The 24,490-nt window shown below is 44.2% G+C and overlaps 1 protein-coding gene across 1 annotated transcript in view; it reads left to right on the top strand.

The window, feature by feature from the left end:
• The window catches only part of LOC144773867 (tripeptidyl-peptidase 2-like), a 457,098-nt gene that overhangs the window by 150,672 nt on the left and 281,936 nt on the right, over positions 1–24,490 (top strand). The gene's annotated exons all lie outside the window — the stretch shown is intronic.

Here is a 24,490-nt window from a genome sequence, read left to right as displayed (position 1 = left end):
CTCTGCTACCTCATCTGCTCTTTTTGAACCTATAGAGTCCTATGGACCAGACTATGCCTATTCTCCCACTCGTACTGATGAGGATGTGGAGGAAGGGCACCAAGAGGATGAATTTACTTATCCTATTGACACAGATCAAGAGGAGTCTCAACCCTGGACAGACCCTGTTGACCCTGGTGAGCCACAAGCCACACCTGAGACTCAATCCTATACAGTCAAAACCTCGCCTACTGAAGATACGGCTGCGTTTAACGCTTTAATTGAAAGAGTGGCCACTAACCATGATGTGGAAATGCACGCTGACCCCGTAGAAGAGGACTTTTTGTTTGATACTTTCTCCACTTCGGAAAGAACAGTAAAAACGTTACCTATGTCTAAGGGTGTCCTTAAACACGCTGGTGACATTTTCAAAGAAACAACAAGGGCACGGGTGGTAAACCCCAGGATTGAAAGGAAATACAAGCCTGCGCCTGTGTACCCTACGTATATCAAAGGCCAGCTCCCATTGGACTCATTGGTGGTAGCTAATGCTCGTAAGAGAGCAAACTCTCAAACAAGTGGTGATGCTCCTCCTCCGGGCAAAGAATCCAAAATCTTTGAAGCTTCTGGCAAACGTGTAGCGGCTCAAGCGGCAAATATTTGGAGAATCTCAAATACACAGGCCCTATTAGCCAGATATGATAGGGCTCATTACGACACGTTAGAGCAGCTACTACAACACCTGCCTGACGCTTATAAGGAGGGAGCAGAAATGCTAATACAGGAAGGGAAGCTAATTACAAACTCATCCATTAAGTGTGCGCTAGATGCAGCAGACACAGCAGCTAGGGCCATTGACACAAGTGTGATGCTCAGACGACATGCCTGGCTCCATATCTCTGGCTTCAAGCCAGAAATCCAAACAACTCTGCTCAATCAGCCAGTTAACCCTGACTTTCTGTTTGGTCCCGATGTAGACACAACCCTAGAAAAAATTAAAAAAGACACAGACAGCCAAATCCATGGGAGCTCTGCAGTCACAGCAGTTCAGGGGCAGTTCCTTTCGTCGCTCCAGTAACAGGGGAGCTTCTAGAGGTCAAGCATCACAGCAAGCCCAATACAACAAAGGAGGAATACAAACCACCTATAACAAAACCAATAGGGAGGATACCGGGGGAACAGCACCAAAGGCAGAGGACGAGGAAATAAACAGTGACGTCTTGTCACTGCCCCCAGACCATATAACACCGGTCGGGGGAAGACTTCAGCAGATCCTGCCAGTCTGGGAAGGCATTACCACAGACAGGTGGGTAAGACAACTTATCCAATACGGCTATTGTCTAGAGCTAACCTCCACTCCACCCAACGTACCACCAAGGCAACGTCCTATGTCCGCAGAGCACATGCACTTATTGCAGCAAGAGGTCATCTGCATGCTGCAAAAAGGGGCCATAGAACTCGTGCCTTTAAACCAACAGGGTACAGGGGTGTACTCACTGTACTTCTTAATCCCAAAAAAGGATGGGTCTCTCAGGCCCATTCTAGACCTCAGACCCATGAACCAATAAATCTTATCAGAACATTTTCAAATGCTCACTTTGCAGCAGGTTCTCCCATTGCTCAGTCAGGGGGACTTCCTAGCAACCCTGGACCTAAAGGACGCATATTTCCACATTCCAATTCACACAAGTCACAGGAAATATCTCAGGTTCACCATAAACAACCAGCATTACCAGTTCAAGGTCCTGCCTTTCGGGGTCACTACAGCCCCCAGAGTGTTCACCAAGTGCTTGGCGACAGTGGCTGCGCACCTTCGGAGACAACACATCCATGTCTATCCTTAGCTGGACGACTGGCTTATCCAAGCAAAGTCAGCCCAGCAATGTGCCAGCCACATATCCCGCACGATTCACCTCCTTCACAGTCTAGGATTTTCACTAAATTACCCGAAATCTCATCTTCAACCCGCACATATACAACAGTACTTAGGAGCGGAGATAAACACTCTAGCAGCAACAGCGCAGCCAAACTCAGCGCGAATCAACAGCATGGAATTGCTGATTCGAAAATTCAAACCCCAACACTCACTCCCAGTGCAGGTGTTCATGCAACTAATAGGCATGATGGCCTCCTGCATCTTCATAGTCCCTCACGAGGCTACACATGCGTCCGCTTCAGGAGTGCTTGGCACGGCAGTGGAATCAGGCTCGGGGACATCTACAGGACCTAGTGTTGGTGACCGGTCGTGCATACAACTCTCTGCATTGGTGGAACACACAAAACCTTTGCAGGGGCCTACCGTTCCAAGAGCCTGTACCACAGATAGTGCTGGCTACGGACGCATCTCTCCAGGGCTGGGAAGCGCATATCCTCCATTATACAGTGCAGGGGCTATGGACAACGCAGCAGCAAAAGTTGCACATCAACCTACTGGAACTGATGGCAATCTTCATGGCAATGAAGGCGTTCAAACTGCATTTGTGCAACAAAGTCGTGCTGATCCGGACAGACAACATGACTGCAATGTATTACATCCAAAAGCAGGGAGGGACACACTCTCCACAATTGTCACACCTGGCCCAAAGCATGTGGAAGTGGGCCATTCAAAGGAACATGTTCCTCATGGCGGAACATCTCCCAGGCAAGGACAACCAGATGGCAGACCTGCTCAGCCGGCACAGCCATCAAATGCACGAGTGGGAGCTCCATCCCTCAGTGCTACAACCATATTTCCAGCAGTAGGGTCATCTAGAGATAGACCTTTTCGCCACAAAAGAAAACGCAAAATGCCACACCTTCGCCGCCAGGTTCCCACACCCGCAGTCTCAGGGCAATGCGATATGGATGAACTGGTCAAACAGATTTGCGTACGCTTTTCCTCCAGCCCCGCTCATACCGCTGGTGGCGCGCAAACTGCGGCAGCACTCAATGACACTCATCCTAGTTGCTCCAACATGGGCACGGCAGGCATAGTACACCACGTTCCTAGAACTTTCAGTGGTGCCTCACCAGTGACTGCGACTCACACCCAGTCTCCTCACTCAGAGCCGTGGAGAAATTCAGCACCCAGATCCACAACAGTTGAGCCTTCCAATATGGCTCCTGAGGTCATAGAGTTTGGCTACCTGAACCTGCCCCCTGACTGTATGAACATCATCAAGGAGGCTAGAAGGCCTACCACCAGGGCATGCTATGCAGCAAAATGGAAACGTTTTGTTATCTATTGTTCCAATAATAACATAAATCCGCTCGATGCCTCAACGCAAAACATTATATGCTATTTGTTGCACCTCCATAGATGCAATCTGGCGTATAGTTCCATCAGGATACATTTAGCGGAAATGGCGGCTTATCTTCAAAACAGGCAGCACCTCTCCCTTTTCATAGTGCCTGCCATTAAAGCTTTTATGGAGGGACTCAAAAGAGTGATTCCTCCCAGACACCCGCCTTCGCCTGTCTGCAATCTGAACATAGTTCTCACCAGACTTATGGGGCCACCTTTTGAACCTCTTCACTCTTGTGAGATACAATTTCTGACATGGAACGTGGCATTTCTAGTAGCCATCACATCGCTCAGAAGAGTTAGTGAGCTGCAAGCCCTAACTATTCAGGAGCTTTTCATACAAATTCATGCTAATAGGGTAGTGCTGCGTACCAGCCCTAAATTTATGCCAAAGGTGGTGTCCCAGTTCCACATTAACCAAACTATTGAACTACCAGTATTCTTTCCAAATCCAGATTCAGTGGCAGACAGGACACTGCACACACTAGATGTTAAAAGAGCTCTACTGTATTACATAGACAGGACAAAAGATTTCAGGAAAACTAAACAACTGTTTGTTGCCTTCTCTCCACAGCACAAAGGCAACCCCATTTCCAAATCAGGTATAGCCAGATAGATTAAGTGCATACAAATCTGTTATCAAAAAGCTAAACGCACATTAGCAGTCCCCCACGAGCGCATTCAACACGCAAGTTAGGGGCATCCATGGCTTTCCTAGGTAACATTCCTCTAGAGCAGTGTTTCCCAAACTGTGGTCCGCGGACCCCCAGGGGTCCGTGACACATTCCCTGGGGGTCCGCAAGCAGCAGTTTTAAAACCACTTAAAAGTTCCTTGAATAATCTGTTGTTTTTGGGCAACAATTAAAGTGTCAAGATAACTCCAGTGATTAATGTACCTGGTGGGGAAAGATGCGTGTTTTGTTCAGAAGCAGGTTTAACTCATCTAAGATAGCTCAGAGGGTTAATATGCCTTCTGCAAAAAATGTGTACCATGCATATAAAAATAAAAACAGTTGTTTATGTGCATAGCTCAGTGGGTTACTGCTTTGTCACAGAGATTATTTTGTTATTGTGCAGTCTATCAGTTACAATCATAATCCAGCACCTTCAGCTATGACCTGCCATCAAACAGCAGCATGCAAACTGCATGGTACACGTTAGTATGCTATCTTTTTTCCCCAGCATTTCACAATTCTCACATTGCCAAAAAGGTTTGTTTGGGTAGAATTAAATTGTTATAATTAAAGTAAAAACTAACCACTATGTTACATTCTGAACCAAGATTCAGCACTCTGAAAAAATGCTCACCTGTATGGATGGCATGTGAATTATGTAACAAAACATTTTCTATACACTGATTTACACACGTACGATTTATTGTCACTATGTGTGTGATGTAAAGTGCTCTGACACCTACACTTGTATGAGAGATGCTATAAAACAAATGAAATACATATGACAGCGAGGCCATTGAGAGAAGAGAGGCACTTTGTTGGAGGGTGATAGTGAGGATTCATAGAAGAGCGCCAAAAGATTGTTCTATTGGTGCATAGTGAGGTTATCATTTACTATGCTTTAAAAGTAAATACAATTCAATATATAATGACAAATGTATTGCAGAATGCACCATTTCCCCCCCTATTTTCTTGGTGGGGGCGCCCCTCAAAGTTTGCTTTGCAGTGGCCAGGCTCACTCACTGCACTCAGGGGCCGATTAGGATGGCGGACGGATCGCCACCGCCATGCGGGCGGTGGCGATCCGCCCGACATCTGTGACCATCCGCCACCTATTTCCCCCCCCCCATATTACAATGGCGGGGGGACCACGGCGGACGGAAACACCGTCCGCCGCTTTTCCACCCCGGTCGCCTTGCAGCTGGGGCGGAAAAGGGTTCATATGGCTGGCGATGTCTTCCAGACACCGCCAGCCATATTAGGATGGCCTCATGCAGATGCCTTTCCGTGGCGGCAAAGGCATGCGGTCTTTACTTTGGGGGCCCCCTGCGGGCCCCTATGGTGAAGGCGAGAGGGGGGGTGTACATGGGGGGTACCTGTGGTACCCCCCCTGCATTTGCATACACAAAGCGGCAGGCACCGCACGGTGCCTGCCGCTTTGTGTATGCAAATGCATGCCTGCATTTTTAACATTGCGGAAGGCGGTGCTTTCAGCACCGCCGCCGCAATGTTAAAAATGCATGATGCGCCCGCCAGTGGTGCGGGCGGATCATAATTGGCATAGCGGGACCGCCGCTCACGTGGCGGACGGTCCCGTTTTCCACAGGGATGGCGGGTGGGCAAAGTCCGTCCGCCATCCTAATCGGCCCCTTAGTACTGGGACTGGCCTGACAACATTTGTCAGGGCTGTATTGGATTTCCAGTCTAGCCCTGGCAGGAGCCTCATTCTGCGAATTAGAACCAAATATTGAAAAGATAGTCGCCGAGATGCAGCACTAACCATTCCATTAAACGTTTTCGATTTTGCTAATTCTTCCTATGTACAATATTAAGATCTTTAGAGATTCAAGTATTTGATTGGTGTACATAAGTGTGTTTTCTTTTTTCAAACTACTGTTTTAATGTTTGAAATTTAAATCGTACAATTTGTTTGGGGGGTCCTCGGCTTCCAGTAGTGACTCAATAGGGGTCCTCAGGAGTCAAAAGTTTGGGAACCACTGCTCTAGAGGATATCTGTAGAGCAGCCACATGGACCACCATACACACATTCACCAAACACTACTGTGTGGATGTTCACTCCAAACATAAGCTGCTGTAGGACAGGCTGTTCTCAAAACTCTTTTTCAGACTGCTGCAACCGCCGCTAGGAGGACACTGCTATACATTCTATGCATAAGATGTGAATTCAGCAGCCCACATGCCTCGAACGGAATATGCTACTTACCAGTATGCATCTGTTCTTGGCATGTAGGGCTGCTGATAATCACTTCGGTAGCCTGTTATAAGGAAGTTACGCAAACAGCACAATCCTGTATTATGACTTTGGATGATATAGACATGTTTTTCGGTACTGTTACACCTAATGATGTATGGTCACAGGTGCGTAATCAGGAACATGCTGAGCTCTGAAACACCTGGGATGAAATCTAAAATTTGGCCAAGGAAAGGAAGGGAGGCGAGAAAGCAAAGAACGAATAGTCTCATTATCACCCTCATGCAGACCATGATACCCCCTCGTAGGGTTAATTGGTATAAATTGGCTGCTTGCCAACAAAAGAAAGATGAGGCAGTTTCAGATTTTTTCACTAAATTCGACAGCACTTTCCAAGACTTCAGTGGTCAGGACACCTCAACTGAAGGAGGCCTGCGGTTATTTGTAGACCATTTTGTAACTAATCTGCACACAGACATATCCACTAGGCTTAAAGCAGCCGAAAATTCTTGGTCTACAGCTTCTGCAGCCGCCATTTTGACTATGGCCCAATACAATGAAAATCGATATAATGAGGACAAAGACAAGGTAGAGAAGAAAAATAAGGATTTGAAAACAAAAGTACTATTACAGCAAGCGTACCTGCAAACACCTAGAGGAAGAAATGGGCCCGGATTTCAATTCCCTGCCCCCAGACAGCCCCAGCAACAGATGAGAACGCTATTAGGTCCCTATACTGTAAATAAACCTCTTGTACTGACATCTATGTGTGGAGAGAATTTGATGGGTTTAGATTTGCTCAAAAAGTTACATGCCACAATGCATTGCTCCCCTGATGGTGTATATATTACTAAGGGCCCGAAGGCAGTCTCTCACCAAATGTTGGTCAAAGATGGTTCCCTGCCAACCGAGTTACTTGATATTTCTGTATCACTTTGGGCATCTAGTGATACTGATGTTGGACTTTTGCAGATATCTCCCTAATCTATTCAGATGAAGGAAAATGTTGTCCTACCCAGAATACCTCAATATAAGATAACTCATGCTGGCGAGAAGGATCTTCTCTCCATCATCCAGGACTTAAAGAAAAAGGGTGTAGTAGAGGAGACTAGAGGGAATGTATGTAATAGCCCCATACTTCCTGTGCTCAAGAAATCCTTGGATCCGTCACAACCCTATATTTATCGTTTTGTGATTGACCTAGGGAAATAAAATAGTGGTTCCCCAATTTCCCGTTGTCCCTGACATTATTGCACTCCTTACTATGATTCCATCCTCTGCCACACACTTTTCAGTCATAGACTTAAAGAATGCATTTTTTAGTATTCCCATACACCCGGATAGCAGACAACTTTTCGGATTCTCCATCTGTGGCCAAAGCTTCCGCTTCTGTCGCGCTCCCCAGGGGTACACGGAGAGCCCTAGTATCTATAGTCAGGCCTTGGAAAGCCAATTAGACTCCCTGGTGCTTCCCCCTGGTACTACGCTTGTTCAATATGTGGATGATCTGTTAATAGCCTCTGACTCTGAACAAGCATGTAAGGAGGGCACAAAGGCACTTCTGTTACATCTCGCAGCACATAAACACAAAGTTTCTTTGAAGAAATTTCGGTATTGTTGACAGGAAGTGACCTATTTAGGTCATCTCCTATCATAGGATGGTAGACGCCTTACACCTGAACGCATTCTTGCCATTACCAAAATGCCATGTCCCAAGACTCAGAAGGGTGTTAGAGCCTTTATAGGCATCACCTCATATTGTCGCCAGTGGATTCCGAACTTTACCCTATTTATCAAACCCTTATTGGCCCTCACTACCAAAGATGTCCCTACACCACTCCCTTGGACACCTGAGTGTCAGCAGTCTTTTTTAGCTCTGAAACAAGCACTGTGCTCAGCCCCAGTTTTGGGTATCCCATGTTATCAGAAACCCTTCCACCTTTATGCTTGTGAGCTTTATCTGTATTAACACAAATACTTGGAGGCAAGCACCGCCCTTGTGCATATTTTTCTGCTGTCCTTGACCCAGTGGCCCAGGCCCTTCCCAGTTGCTTGCGTTCAGTTGCAGCGGTAGCCGTAGCTATTCGTCGATCAGCTGGCCTTGTGCTGGACCATACCATAACAGTCATGGTTCCGCACGCAGTGGACACCCTTTTGAACAAAACAAAAACACAACACTTGACTAGTGCACGACTGACAGGTTATTAATTGACACTACTAGCCAGTCACATTAACATACAAAGATGTACTACACTCAATCCTGCTACACTTCTACCCATTCTTTCAGGAAATATTCAAGAAGACCCCGCTGATTGCATTATACGTACTGAGGAAGAAATAAAGGAAAGAATAGATTTGACTGACGTACCCCTGAAAGAAACTCAAGGAATATTTTATGTAGATGGCTCATGTTTTAAACTTGCTGATGGAACTACTACCTCTGCATATGCTATCACCACTCTCCAGACAGTAGTAGAGAGTAAAAAAATACCATACCAGTCAGCCCAAGCTGCTTACTTAATGGCCCTGTCCAGAGCCTGTGAGTTAAGTGATAGGCTAGATGTTGATATATATATATATACTGACAGCTAATACGCATTGTGCACAACTTCGGACGCCTATGGGCTAATCTGAATTTCGTTACTTCACACGGAACTAGAATACAACATGGGCCCTCATACACAGGTTACTGATAGCTTTGGCACATCCTCGGACCATGGCCATCGTAAAGTGTAGCTCCCATAAAAAGGTGACTGATGATGTTGGCAGGGGCGCAATGCCTTTGCTCACCAAACAGCCAAAGAGACAGCACGAGATATGTCGAACAGAATGTATGTAGCAGGTCCAGCACGATGGGTCCCTGAAGGAGGGATGTGCAAAAGTACAACGGAAAGTGTAAAGGAGATACAGGCTGAAGCAACGATAGAGGAATTGGCGGTATGGGAGGAGAGTACAGCAAGGTTAGATGAAACTGGATGTTGGACTGATTTATATGGACATCAGAGATGGATGCTCCCTGATGCCTATGTCCTTCCAGTGGCAACGATGGCGCATGGTCCAGCCCACATTAGCAAAAAAGGGATCCGTAAACTTTTAGCATCCGTCTGGCACAATGACAATATCCCTTACACAGCTGAACAGTTAGTTAAAACTTGCATGGTTTGCATGATGCATAACCCAGGGAAAGGCACTCTGACACCTGCGGGCAATTTTGCACCACCTTACCATCCCTTTGAAGTACTCCAGATGGACTTCATAGAATTAGAACGTTGTAACAATCTACGGTATGCTCTGGTGGTGGTCTGCTCCTTCAGTAAATGGGTTGAGGCATACCCTCACCACTGCTAAAGTATTGATCAAGGAATACTTCCCTCGATTCGGGATTCCTAGGATCATTTGGAATGACGACGGAAGTCATTTTATTGCTCATCGTACAGAAGGCGCTTGAGGGATTAGGCATCAAGCAAAGGTTTCACGCTGCTAATCACCCCCAGTCTGCAGGATTGGTAGAGAAATATAATGGAACACTAAAATTAAAGCTAGCAAAGATACAGGCTAGTACCGGACTGAAATGGCCAGATGCCCTTCCCCTAGTCCTACCTTCCACTAGAGCTACCGCCAACTCCCGTGCTGGACTTTCTCCATACGAGATAGTGTTTGGACGACAAGCAAATATCTGGGGGGTACCGAGACCTAAGAAATATTCTGACATTGAATGCCCCCTGCTTCTTGACTATTTGAATGAATTAACTAACAATTTACGTTCTATACACCAACAGGTCAGTGACATCCTGCCCCCCAAACCCAACAGCCCATGTCACCCCATCCAGCCAGGCGATAGGGTACTAGTCTGAAACTTCCAGAAGAAAAAGAACTTGGCGCCCCGCTGGACGGAACCACGACAGGTCCTTTTGGCCACCAGGACAGCTGTGAAAGTTGCTGGGAAAAAGAACTGGTTCCACGTAGTACACTGCAAAAGAGTGCCATTGCCACTGCCCTACGACCAGTGGGTAAGAGAAGGAAAAGGGGATTTAGAGTGTGAATAAGTACCCAGGTTCATTCAATTTAGTGATGCCAGACTAACCTGGACAAGCACAGAGGAAGAAGATAACGATGTCCTGAGAGAAGCAACCCCAGCTGAAGTACTGGCACTCGGAGAACCCTTGTTCTCTGATCACAAAGTCTCCGGGTCCACCAGATACAAAATTCGACCCAGAATAAAGGACTAAGTATAAAGTAAAAAGGTTCTGTACCCTCTATCCTGCAGGCCCTGACACTCGCTGCAGGGCTGTGATACTTGCCGGCAGAGATATCTGACCGGTGCTGGTGCAGCGGACCAGAGTGTGTCAATAGGACTGCTGAAATGGCTGTCCAGTGAAGCAACCACCAATCACAGGCAGCAACTAGGGAGGGCCGGTCAAGGTATGACGGGGAGACAAGTCCACACTGTGAAAGAAATAATAAAGAGTCGGACCATGAAGAAAACGCGGAGACTTGATGTGATACTTGGAAAAAAAACTTCGATATTATTCCTATTGACTCTGCTGATATTCCTCCTTTTAGTGGAGGATATGTTTTAATTCAATTTCTGATTCCCCAGCCGGTTCCCACTCCTACCCCAGTGGAACACCGACACGTGACCTTGCCAGACCACACGCTAAGTCGACAAACTGAATTTCACAACAATACCTTTGTTCAATTACTCCACCAGCATCAGATGGCTATGAATGTGACCAACTGCTGGGTGTACGGCCTCCTTCCACACTCGGCTCGTAGAGCTGTAACGTTCCTCCCGCTGCCATTACGTACAACGGCTTTTGCAGTGCCTGGTGGGAACTCAATAATGTTCGTGCATACAACACCTTTGCAGGCACCATTGGCTCCACTCAGCTCAGAACTCGTCTGACAGGGAGTAGAGTCTATGGCAATAACGAGGAGCGGGGAAAATACCGTGATTATGCAAAAAAAAAAACACGTTGTGGTCCGATTTTTGCCACACTAACAATGCCAATGTGGTCACCGCTCCCATCGCAGTCTACAGACGTCAAGCGCCATTCTGTGTTCAAGGGCAGGTACTGTAGTGTAGTTCCTATTTTCCCAATAGGCTCTGCGCATTGGAATAGTACCTACAGCAGTAAAGGCCTAGGCCAGACGTTAACTAGGTCTACTACTGTCGATACTAGACTTAATTTTTGGGTTTGCCAGCTAAGCTCAGAGTTCGCTAGAAACTTTCTCGAATGTTCAAGGAAGGATTAACTTCCCTGATTAGACAAGAAGGGATTTAGTTTCTGACAACCATAGAACATGACAACTTTGCTCTCCCCTAATCAAGAGTCAATCTCAAGTGTCGTGTGAGCACAAGGCAATTATTTTACTCAGTCAGTACGTGCATTCTTAGTCTCATCAGAATGTAGAGAAAAGGAAGAGACGGGCGTGTTCAATAAAAGATGTTATTTATTGATCAGTCTCTTTTCTCGTACAAGAGAAATGGATCGATATTATTGCAATACTTATAGTTAAGTAAAGTGCATACGTTAAAAGCAATAGTACAAAATAATACTGTAAAAACATTGATATGGTTTCTGAGCCATATGATGTTTAAAATGATTAAAATATATTTACATACACATATATATTTGACTAAACGCACTCAACTGGTGTTTCTAAATACGCCTACCCCGTGTACCTGACCTAAGTCTAATGCGTGGGCGGGAATAGAAAGTTACAGTTTAAGTTAAGTTTGTTCTTGCCAAGTGAATAACTAAAGAATTCTCTAGGAGGGGTTATTCAGTTCTGTACCTGGAATTTAGGATGAATGAGGAATGGTATCTCTTTCTCTGCTCTCGATATTCCAGGCTGCCTGCGAGGGCTACCCGGAAGCGCCGGTGCTGGGTCTCTCGGCTTGAGATAGCAGCGCGTCTCTCAGCGCGTCAGGAAGGCGGGGCTGTTGCCTGCGGGGTCTGCTTCTGCTCTCTGCTTCGGCAAGTATGGCTGCTCCGTCTTGTCACCACGCGTGTGTTTGCATAGGGCAAGGTCGGCAATATTTATACCTTAAAGGTGCCGGGATTGACGTAAGGATGGACATAGGTACGTCAATAAAGATGTCATACGACTTGCTCGTTAGCACATTCTTTACTAAAGTTCTCTGTGAAATCAAAACAATGGCCGCACGGATTATCCAGGTTGTCATAGGTTTGATTTGTTATGAGAACGTCGTATGCCTTATCAGGGGCTGGAGGAATGTCGCTTGTCTAATTAGATCTCAAGCGTTATGACCTAATCAGATAACACGTTCCTGTGCCGTAGTGTGACTGCGTCAGATAACGGTATCTGCATCATGGGGGATTTCTTGCCTCATGGGCTGACTGTTAGTTAACTAGCTAGGTAGTTTAACCAGAATAGGGTCAGGAATAGGGGGATCGATTCAGAACCTATAGAAATACACGACACCCACTCCACGCTAACTATGGTCATATCTACTAATCTATGCATAGTATAACATAGTACAACATACTATAGAGTATAGTGTATACCTTACCACCCCAAAATACATAAATGCATTTTGAAATTTTCAAATATACTGGAAAATTGCAGTCATATATATTGTATGCACTTAAGCTATGAATTAAATGCAAAAGTAAGCACGCATTTTATGCATTATTGCTTGTTGGTATATGAGAAATACACATGAAATGGCTCTTAATATGGCTATACAGAAAAAAAGTCGAAACCATTTCATCACATAAAATATATCGTGAACATGCCAGCGGGCAGCTAAAGTCTATATAAAGTCTATAAAGTATCTAAAAAAAATAGAAATCTTAGTTCTCTAGGAATAGTTTCTTACTTTAAGCAGAAGATCAGTGTCCCGGGAAAAAATATATAGGAAAATATTTTAGGTGCTTGCTGAAAAAAGTTGCTGTCCGTGAACTGGATTGTAATTGTTCATGTGACTTTATTTTTAAAGTTGAAGGCCGAATTCAGGGAACGCCGTGTGCGAGTTTACTCAAAAGTCTCTATTTCTGTTCCGGAGAGAACATCATATCATTCAGGCTTTCGAAAAAACTGTCAACAGCTTCATGGGAAAGTTCCTCTAAGTCAGAAATAGGGGTAACCATGCATTCGTGCGCATGATTGTCTCCATTGACATTCTGATTTGCATTGCTGACAGAAGGTCGTACCTGTTCGATGCTGCTTTCATCTTGAACTTCACTACTCTTCAATCGCAGTGGTGAAGATTCCAGGAATGCCGTCATCAGAATTGGCAGCCTTTGAGGGCAGCACAGTGCGTGAACCTTGGTAGGAACCAACAGTGTATCTGCATCCACCGGCGCATCCGATTGTAGCGTCAGACAGGTGTCTAACACGCATTCTTCTCCGCATAGCAGACACCTTAGTACAGGTAAAACACACCTTTGCCACATTGGTCGAAATGATAGAAACCAAGTCATGTTCAGGTCTCTAAGCCGGGAGAGTCCCAGGATTTTTGATATCCGGTCCCGGTATCCAATGGCTAGGATCGTTTCTTCCATGGTCGTCAGAGTTTGGTCTGTGACATGGGTTGCCATAACGAAAAATAAGGACTAGGAATAGGATTCCTGCAATTAGTCCCAGGATCAGGGGAAGTCCGCCAAAAATCGAATGGACGAAATCTGGAAAAATACCCAGTATGGCTTTGAATGGTGTTAATGCCATCGAAAATACTGTCTTAAATACCTTTGAAACCCCAGTGGTATCAGAAATATTTAAGATTTCGCTCAGGATTTCTGCGAAATGTACGGGGGAATTAGTTGATAATAATGTATGTATCTCTGCAGTCGTCCTTGCGACTTGTAGATCATACGTTTCTTTTGATGACGTGAGCCTTGTAGGCGTCTGAAGAAGCACTGTTTTCATTCTGCTTAAAGTATCTATTCGAATAGAAGTAATTTTCAAACTGGGCCATGCCCTCGCCTCCCTGTCTGGAAAGGAGCTGGGGAACAAAGAACGTCCACAGCACTTGACCTTCGCCGTCGTAGTGACGAGATAAGGAGTCCCGGGCATAAGACTGCAACATCGGCGGTCTACAATAAGAATGTAACTCCCATTATAGAGTCTTTGAAAGAATGGTTCTATTTCAGTTGCAGGTGCGCCTTGCTGGTGACATGAAAGGTTGTATGAATTCCCTTCACAGGCTCCGTGCAAACTAATACCGTTACACAGAAGCGTGCCGCTTAGTGACATAGCACAATTGTTGCCACTAAGAAACACTTTCTGTCCTTTGTTACTGACACATGCATGTGAATAGGGCAGGTTCCAAGTTGTTTTAAGGTACCCCTTTCCCAATTTCTCGTACATGCCAGCCTGTATATATTTTTGGCAGTATTGAAACCTGAAGGTTGAGATTGGAATATTTATGATTCCGTGGATTATCCATTCACTGACAGGTCGTTCTGACATTGTCATTGGTAATCTTTCTAGTTTTTCAATGCTCAAGATTGTATAATCAGCACCCTTCTGCGCCATACCGATTTGTCTATCAGTAAGGTTAAAGATTTGGAATAGTGACGTTGTGTTGATTAAACGCCAAGGCACGTAGCCTGAACGCAGATTTTGTAACGTCCAGCCAAGCTGTACAATAGAACGCAATTGTGACTGACCATGTTGTAATAACAGTAAGTCTTGCGATAATATATCGATTGCTGAAGACACAATGCTGTCCAATGAAAAAATTCTGGAGGACAGAGTCATTAACCCATTGTCCACTACAGAAAGTGATTTTTCCAAATTAATACGGTCAATTTCCCGTATTCTTTCTGCTGTCTCAATTTGAGTAACCTTCCAGGCCTCATTGTATGCTGCATATACAGAGGCTGCTATGAAACGCTTATGACGCTGTTTGTGTGGTCCCAGTATGAAATCACGCAAGTCAGCACCATCAGTAAGTAAAGTTAGGTGTTGCTTAATTTCAGGCAGTGTGGAAGTTTGTAGCCATTGAAGGCATAATTTGCCCACACTGTAGGTTGTTATTATCCCTGGGTGATGTCTTTGAGGATATCTAGGGTCTGGCCTGGTCATTTTGAAACCCTGTGTTTTATTCAGGAATCTATCTTGACAGTTATTTGTATCTGTGGGCCAGATTAACCATTGTCTCCAATCAGGATGTGTTCTGTTTTGGTTAAGTATATGGTTTATGTCTATTTCTTCATCTGTTTCAGAGCTATTGCTAAACATTGTCGGCTTTGGAATAGACAGGTTATTTAAATCTTTGATTTTGGCTAAGCCAAGACAGGTAGTTTGTTGAACAGTGTCATTTAAAAATATCATTTGTTCTGGGATCATGCAGGCTCTAAACAAAGCTTCTAAACCCTGTACTTGCCATTCTTTTGTACCCCAAACACTTTTCAAATCAACATTTTTGTCCCAATAATCAAATCCAAAAGTATTCATTTTTTCAAAGAATGAATCTGAATATATCAATTTCGTGTTGGTTATCATGGTTTTCATCCCTGTCTTGTTTGACAATTTGTAATAAAATGTTTCAGCATTAGTTATGTTAAAACCTGAAAAATATGAATATTTGCCATAAACGGTTCTAGAGCTCCCTTTTGGAGGTGTAGCACAATGTTCCCATTGATTATAATTTAAAACATTTCTAGGTTGTGCAGATTTATGCAAGAAATGGTTACCATAATGGTTATAGCAATACATACTATCATAATTTGTAGAACCCTGCAAATAATCATGTTTTGTAAATTTAGCAGACATTACTAAGTCAGACATCATATTATTTATACTTTCAAAGTCCCAATCATCAGCAAATGAGTTTGGTTTTGCAAAATCACTCAAGGAGATCTTGATTTGGTGTGGATATTTCAGGATCTCGACCGGACCATAAATTTCATAGTCAGTGTTGTCCCAGGCTACCCCACCAGGTATTGGAATTGCTGTGAAGTTGGCTGAAGAAAGTTCTGAAGAAAGTTCTCGTTTCTCGACGTGTGAAGATGTGTGTGGTTTGAGGACCAAGTTGATGTTCTGACTTGCTGTGTCCATTTTAGCATATTTTCCCTCAATGAAGCGTCCCAAGGTAAATACCATGATGAGCCAAAGTATGAGGATAAATGCACCAAAACCCACCCAAAATTCAATCCATGGAGAAACCAGATATGTTTCTTTTAGTTGTTTCAAAAGTTCCTTTGCTTTGTCTTTAAAGGATTTTGGTGATGGCTGTGTCTTTTGTTCACTGAAGCCGTCAGAGGAATCATCGAAGTTGATGAAGTAACCAGATGCAGTTCTGTCAATTGTTCCAATTGGTTCAGGATTTTTGTTTTTTGCATTTTCACTTGGTACTTCAGTATAGATTGGTGTCTCTCTGCTAAATGTCTTTATTTGGGTTTTCAGAGGTCTTAGTTCTATTGCATTGTTGCATAGTCCTTGTTGTTCTTCTGTAGGCGTTTCGAATGTGATGAGCCTCTTTGATAGGACCTCTGTACTGGTAGCAAACCTTGGTGTTCTGCTACTTATTGGGAGTCCACTTGGCCTACCGTTGGTTATCGGCCACATGTTGTGGTTTTACCAGGTCGATGGATACAACTCGGTTCTCCTTTTTTCCAGCAAGTGGCGGTAGTACAACTGATCTTGTCCCGTTGACAGACAAGACAGGAACTGCTTTTCTGTAAGAAGGCCCAAATTCCTTCTTTACCGCGATCTTCTCCCTGACTAGATCCCCGACTTTTGGAATCCAGACAGGTCTTGCTGGGACAGGTGGTGAATCTTCAGTGGTCGTTGGCTGTTGTTTCAACTGTATGTTGCTCAGGTCTTTTCTTGTTTTGTTTAAGTCCTGCAAAATAGCCAAACGGTCTTTGACATCAAAGCTTTTTTCTGTTACCACTGAAGTCTGACTATCAAGGTCAGAGATCAACATCCTAGTTCCGAATAATAATTCGTACGGACTGAATCCCTTCAGAGAATTTCTTGGCAAGTTATTTAGACTACGTTGGACACTTATTAGATGTTTGACCCACCCAGCTCCCGAACCTAATATCCTTTCTATTATAGATTGCTTTCTGTCTTGGTTTTTTCTTTACACCATCCCATACCCTCAGGAAGGAAGTGAGAAGATTCCCGCTGGGCTGTGCTCATTTGGCCATTCTTTCCCCCCCCAGGCTGGATTGCCTGAGAAAAAGAAAAAAATGGTCGAACGTAGCATGCTCTTAGCGTATATGCCATTTAGACTCGCAAATCTTGTATAACAGTCCGGACGTCAGCCGAGTGCTGTGGATCTACATTATAAGTGGAACTAGCCTGTATATGTTAATCGCAAGCCATTCTTTTTGCTGGTAATATTATCTGCCTTGATACGACGAGGTATTAAACTGCTTCTCTCCCCACTGCGATCTCTGTTGCAGTTTGGGCAGTTTTTTACAAACATGGTGTAGTGCAGGCTCATGCCTGGCCACCAGTACCGTGATTGTAATTCTTCCAGAGAATCTTTTAATTTAAGGTGTCTGTGACCCTCGCCCATGTGTGCGTCTGCGATTAACAAGTTTCTCCTGTCCATGTTTGGAATCACTCTATCCCCCACTCCAGGGATTCGAGCAAAAGGGACGGAGTTTGCATCGATTATGTATGTATAATTGAGTGGATAATTGATCGGTAACGCTGAGCAGTCGCCTTTTGATGACGTTTTCACCGCCAGCAATGTTTCGCCGTCAATGTATTTTAATGTACGCTTTTTTCGATCTACGGGAGCCTGTTTACTGGCTGCCGCTGCGGCTGTTTCAGCCAATGAATTCCCTACAACGTGAACGCCATCACGCTGGTGACTCAGTGAGTGTGTCACGTGAGTCTTTGGTAGTTCTTTTTTCAAAAGAGCTACTTGTTCCCAGAGCAGTCTCTGCTTTATTGGTGCATCTGTGTCATCTTTGTAACCGTTCTGAATCCATGTCTGCAAATCCTTGTTATATGCTTTGACGCAGTAATACGAATCTGACACTATAAGTGTCGGGAATTCGCGATCCGCATTATCTAGCGCCATTTTCAAAGCTAATATTTCAGTTTGTTGTTCTGAATTGGTTTCTACTGAGTGTGTCTTTGTTAATAGAGGTCTTAGTTTACCTCCGCGCCACACTTCTTTTGTAATCTCACATGTGGGGTTGTATGCTTGTTCTCCCCAAACGGAGGGTTGAGCATGTCCGTCTGTATAGATTACACAGGCGTAATGTCGTAGAGGCAGAATGTCGATTGGCAGAGGATACGTCTTTTCATATTTTAGATTTTCCAATTCTTCTAGTTCTGGATCAAAGAAGTAATATACTTTGTCCGTTGTGATTGAATTTACCCATTGTAACCATTCTGGATCCAATGTTGTTGTTGGTAAATTACACGGTGTTGTTAATGCCTCAAAGGCTGATTCTGCTGTTCTGACTGTGATATGTCTACCGTCAGCTATGTCTTTTTCTCTAGCTATTGCGGTTTGAACTGCTTGAACAATTTTTCCTTTGTTGTTGAATCTCTGTTCAGCTTTTGTGTACAAATGTGATTTGAATGCAATTGGTACCTTATCTCCCTCATTAGAGGTTAGGTATGTGAATCCGCATCTCCCTGGGATGACTCGGATCACAAGGTTGCGTGTATTATCACGGGTTTCTAATTTTGTTTTAATTAGCATGTCTGTTTGTAAGGATCTCAAAATTTCTGTGTGTGCTTGAGTCCAACTGGATCTTTTAAAGTCTGGTTTAATTAGATCATAAAGGGGTTTGACCCTTTCTGCGTAATTTGCAATATATGTTCTTCCGAAATTTAGGAAGCCTAGAATTGACTGTAGGTTTTTTAGTGTTTTAGGAGCTTGGATTACGGCACATTTCTCTAGGAAATTGTCTGCCAGGCTTTTGCCTTCACTTGATAACTCATATCCTAAGAATAGGACCGTCAGATGGGCAATTCTGGACTTTTTGAAGTTGAATTTGTAACCCTCTGCAGCGAAACCAAGTATTATGGTGTTCACTCTTTTCAAGTGAGTCTCCAAGTCATCATCTGTTAAGTAAATGTCATCGACATAAGATAATGCTTCATCATCATATAGTTGTAGTAATTCTGTTACTCTTGCTGAGAATACCCCCGGGCTGTTCTTGTACCCCTGGGCTAACCGACAGAATTGTTTTTGAGTGCCATTTACTGAGAATGCAGTTAAATATCTGCTCTCTGGTGCTATGTTTTGACAAAAGAATCCGTTGGAGATGTCCAAGGTTGTTTTGTATTTTTTGCGCACTATGTTATTCATTAGTGCAGCACTGTGTGAGTTTTGCACTGCAAAAGTTTTGCAACATGTGTTAAGGTGTCGGTAATCCAAAACTAGACGGTACGAATTGTCTGGTTTGGAGACCGGAAACAAAGGATTGTTCATTTGTGAGGTGCAAGTTTCAATCACCCCCTGGTATTCTAGCTGATCTAGTATTTCATTTACTTGTTTTTTAGCTTCTTGCTTAATTGGGTACTGCCTTTGTGCAGTAGGTTGTGATTTTAACTGGATTTTGTGAGGAGGAGAATCCTCATCCCATCCTACATGATTTTTATATAAAGCAGGTGCTAAGGCCACTGCCCACTTTCTAGCAAGTGTATATTTTTTATGAATCGGTATTTGATTCGAGAAGGCAGGCATAATTACTTCTTCGCCATGAGGGCACTCCCTGACAAACTCTGGTGGCCAGTCTTTTTCAGCTAGAAGTATGTCATAACCCTTTGAGAGGTTATCCCAAAATAGTCCCCTTATTTTCCTAGTCTTATCTCCCTCTATACGTAATGTTATCTCGTATATTTTGTGGGGCTTGCTAACTCTGGTATCTGCAGTTTCCACTTGAAGATATTCATTCGTGTCCACTGTCTCCAGATGATCCATAAGGACTTTGCGAGCTATGCTCACCTCTGCTGCGCTGTCTAGCATTGTCTGAGCCCATTCTCCGTTTTTCAGTTGTGTCCTCAGTATTCTCGGCATTGTTAACTACCTTGATACTGGCTACCTTCTTTTTTGGAAATTGTGATTTCTTTTTCAGTTGAGCAGGTTCCTTGTCTTTGGACTTGGCGTGCTCTTCTGATCGTCCTCTTCTTTCCGATTTCTGCGAGGAATTCTGAAAAGATTGAGAGGGACGTGTATCAATGTCTTGATATCTATCAGGTTTTTTAATATTATCCCTATTTCTAAGGTTATATCTATTCCCAGAGGGTTCACTCTGAGGTGACCTTTGTCTCGGGTTTGGAGATTTCTCTCTTCGCCTAGGAGACCTTCCTCTGGACTGGAATTTCTTTTCTTTTGGATTGGATTGTTTGTTTCCATCCCAGTTCTTTTTTGGTGAATTATTATTATTATTAAAAAACATTTTTTCTGGACTTGTAGTCAGTTGCGGTTTTACTGGTATTCCACCTAGACTATCTCTGCCTAGTTCTTCATAGGATTTTTCTATGATTCTGGCAATTTCAGCTGGTTGGTCTGCTATATCTGTCTCTTTTAACCTCTGGCGGATCGCCACGTTTGCTGCTTCACCCTTTATGTTGGCTAGTAATATAGCCGAGACCTGCTTGAAGTCTTTTAGTAATTTCATACCAAGAGTTAAAGCAGGCTCTGGACCATATTCATCTTGAATTTGTTTTAGCACATCTGGTATTACCGAAATGGATGGAACACCGTGCGTTTTTGTGTAGATGGAAGCAAAGACTGTACCCCAAGTGTCACAGTCCTCAATGTGTGGTGCGATTCCCATTGGGAGACATATAGTCAGAATTCTGTGTTTTTCTAATGGGGTGGTGTCAGGAAACACCGCCTCTATTTGGGTAATTTTCTGTGCCAACCAGAATGGTATCTGTTCCCGTTTAGCTGGAACTTTACCTAGGCAGGATTGGATGTTCTGTGGTGTAATTTTATTTGTGTTCCCCTGGTGAGGGGTCAGCTGTGGAAGTTTAATCGCTGGCTGAATTGTTGAAGTCCGCATTACATACTGAACTAATTGTCTGTGAATTTTTAGTAGTTGTTTTAGCTGTATTAACAGCTCTGCTGCAGGCATTCTTTCGATGTCTGGATATGGTGTGTATCCGGCTAAGACCGGCCACGTTGCTCCTGGTCTTCCTAAAGGACCGAGCCTTGTAATGTGATTATTATGTTTTAGGGCGCCATCAAATAAGAGCAAATGCTCTTGGAATTTGAGTGGTACTTCCACTTCCTCGAAAGGAGTGTACTCATTAGGAGGTTCCTCTACTTTGTAATAGTGGAAGTACTTTGTTATAGTATTAGCTGCTGGAAAATGTATCCATGTATAGTATACCTCTGTCTGCCGATATTCGTGTGCCTCGATTACGAATATGACTGTGCCACCTCTAGGTGTCAGTCCATTTTCTATAAGTTTTAAGGTTATAGATCTCCTTTTGGCGACCGGAATGAGTATTATATCCGCGTCTGCTGCTTGCATGGTAGCATCAGCATCTGCTATTTCAGTAGCTAATCTAGTAACCTCTCGTTCTTCATCGCTGTCCATTTTGCTGACAGGATGGTATTATGTTTATTCGCAGATCAGGTTTCTTTATGGAAACAGAGATTAGATGCACAATATTTTGGAACTGTTTTATCCTTCAACGTTGACTAGACCAAGAACCATACATAGGAGTTCCCTCCTGCGAGGTTTTGGAGGATATTATAACCTTTCACCCACTCCAGACGTCTTTGGAGTATTTGGGAAAAGGGGTCTGAGTGAGAAAGCACGACTGAGTTACTCTAAATGTCTTACGTTAGTTTTATCGCCCTTTCCAAACGCGTTGGGCGCCATGTAGTGTAGTTCCTATTTTCCCAATAGGCTCTGCGCATTGGAATAGTACCTACAGCAGTAAAGGCCTAGGCCAGACGTTAACTAGGTCTACTACTGTCGATACTAGACTTAATTTTTGGGTTTGCCAGCTAAGCTCAGAGTTCGCTAGAAACTTTCTCGAATGTTCAAGGAAGGATTAACTTCCCTGATTAGACAAGAAGGGATTTAGTTTCTGACAACCATAGAACATGACAACTTTGCTCTCCCCTAATCAAGAGTCAATCTCAAGAGTCGTGTGAGCACAAGGCAATTATTTTACTCAGTCAGTACGTGCATTCTTAGTCTCATCAGAATGTAGAGAAAAGGAAGAGACGGGCGTGTTCAATAAAAGATGTTATTTATTGATCAGTCTCTTTTCTCGTACAAGAGAAATGGATCGATATTATTGCAATACTTATAGTTAAGTAAAGTGCATACGTTAAAAGCAATAGTACAAAATAATACTGTAAAAACATTGATATGGTTTCTGAGCCATATGATGTTTAAAATGATTAAAATATATTTACATACACATATATATTTGACTAAACGCACTCAACTGGTGTTTCTAAATACGCCTACCCCGTGTACCTGACCTAAGTCTAATGCGTGGGCGGGAATAGAAAGTTACAGTTTAAGTTAAGTTTGTTCTTGCCAAGTGAATAACTAAAGAATTCTCTAGGAGGGGTTATTCAGTTCTGTACCTGGAATTTAGGATGAATGAGGAATGGTATCTCTTTCTCTGCTCTCGATATTCCAGGCTGCCTGCGAGGGCTACCCGGAAGCGCCGGTGCTGGGTCTCTCGGCTTGAGATAGCAGCGCGTCTCTCAGCGCGTCAGGAAGGCGGGGCTGTTGCCTGCGGGGTCTGCTTCTGCTCTCTGCTTCGGCAAGTATGGCTGCTCCGTCTTGTCACCACGCGTGTGTTTGCATAGGGCAAGGTCGGCAATATTTATACCTTAAAGGTGCCGGGATTGACGTAAGGATGGACATAGGTACGTCAATAAAGATGTCATACGACTTGCTCGTTAGCACATTCTTTACTAAAGTTCTCTGTGAAATCAAAACAATGGCCGCACGGATTATCCAGGTTGTCATAGGTTTGATTTGTTATGAGAACGTCGTATGCCTTATCAGGGGCTGGAGGAATGTCGCTTGTCTAATTAGATCTCAAGCGTTATGACCTAATCAGATAACACGTTCCTGTGCCGTAGTGTGACTGCGTCAGATAACGGTATCTGCATCATGGGGGATTTCTTGCCTCATGGGCTGACTGTTAGTTAACTAGCTAGGTAGTTTAACCAGAATAGGGTCAGGAATAGGGGGATCGATTCAGAACCTATAGAAATACACGACAGTACCACACTCGTGGGAACAAGCAGCTGCTCAACAGTGGTTAAGTTGAATAGTACCTATGCCCCTCTGGTGACAGCCGCCCCAAACTCATACTTCATATGTGGGGACAAAGGGTACACCTGGCTCCCTGAGGGCTGGAGAGGGACGTGCTATGTGGCCTTTATCATCCCGCCCATATATAGTGCTGGTTCCAGGCACCATGTCCAGAAGAGAGCAGCAGCGGTGGACCAGACTGACAATACTGGACAGGTATTATCGGACATGGCTAAAGGGTGGTTGCCTTTCTGGGGTCCCAGGATGAATAGTGGGGCCATCTGACACCTGACCCGTTGTCGAAGCCACCATCAACGTGACCGTTGGGTCCCTGAGTAATAGCACTGCAAAACTCCAAGCGAACCGCCTTGTTACACTTCAGAACAGACTTGTGCTGGATATCATCCTAGCAGGTCGCAGAGGTGTATGCAAATTGATCGGGACCAGCTGCTGTATATATATATATTTTCCAGATTATGCTCCAACAGTTTGAGGCCATCCAGAAGTTGCACATCATATCCTCGGAAGTACGCGAGCATAATGGGACATGGTCTATCACGTCCTGGGTCTGGGGCCTGGTGTCTACATGGGGCTGGAAGATCCTCATATTCCTCTGCATTATTATTGGAATCATATTCTCTTGCTGCCTTTGCATTCATTGTGACCCTGCGCTCTGTGGCCTCTGTCTCTGATATGCTCCCAAAGCCTACTAATGCTCACCAACAGAATGAGAGGATAATGCTCGAACAACAAGTGGATGACCCGATGAGTATTTAAATAGACTGAGATAGTTGCCTTGGTATGGCAAAGGGACTGTTGGACTGTAAGTTTCCACCTCTGCCTGTGAGGCCTGCAAGACTAAATTACATTGCCAAACCAAGTCAACATGGCAGGCGGATTGCAACACTCCGCCCTGAACACACAGGGACAGCCCCAACTCTAACCCTGTGGCTAAAGCCGTTTTCAAAGGATCGTTTGCGGCTGTCTGGAACTGGTCACTGAACAATGGGACTCTGATATGGTGTGCAAACAGGCCTCGAGTGGAAAGGCTGAGAGCAGTAGATGGACAATCCCCACTTGATATGATGTGCAAACTGGGCCTTGAGTGGGGATGCTGAGAACGTTGTGTGAATAATGTTTAACTGAG

Source organism: Lissotriton helveticus, chromosome 8 (genome assembly GCF_964261635.1).
Source record: "Lissotriton helveticus chromosome 8, aLisHel1.1, whole genome shotgun sequence".
Classification (NCBI taxonomy): Eukaryota; Metazoa; Chordata; class Amphibia; order Caudata; family Salamandridae; genus Lissotriton; species Lissotriton helveticus.
This window is presented reverse-complemented; position numbering and strand designations above follow the sequence as displayed.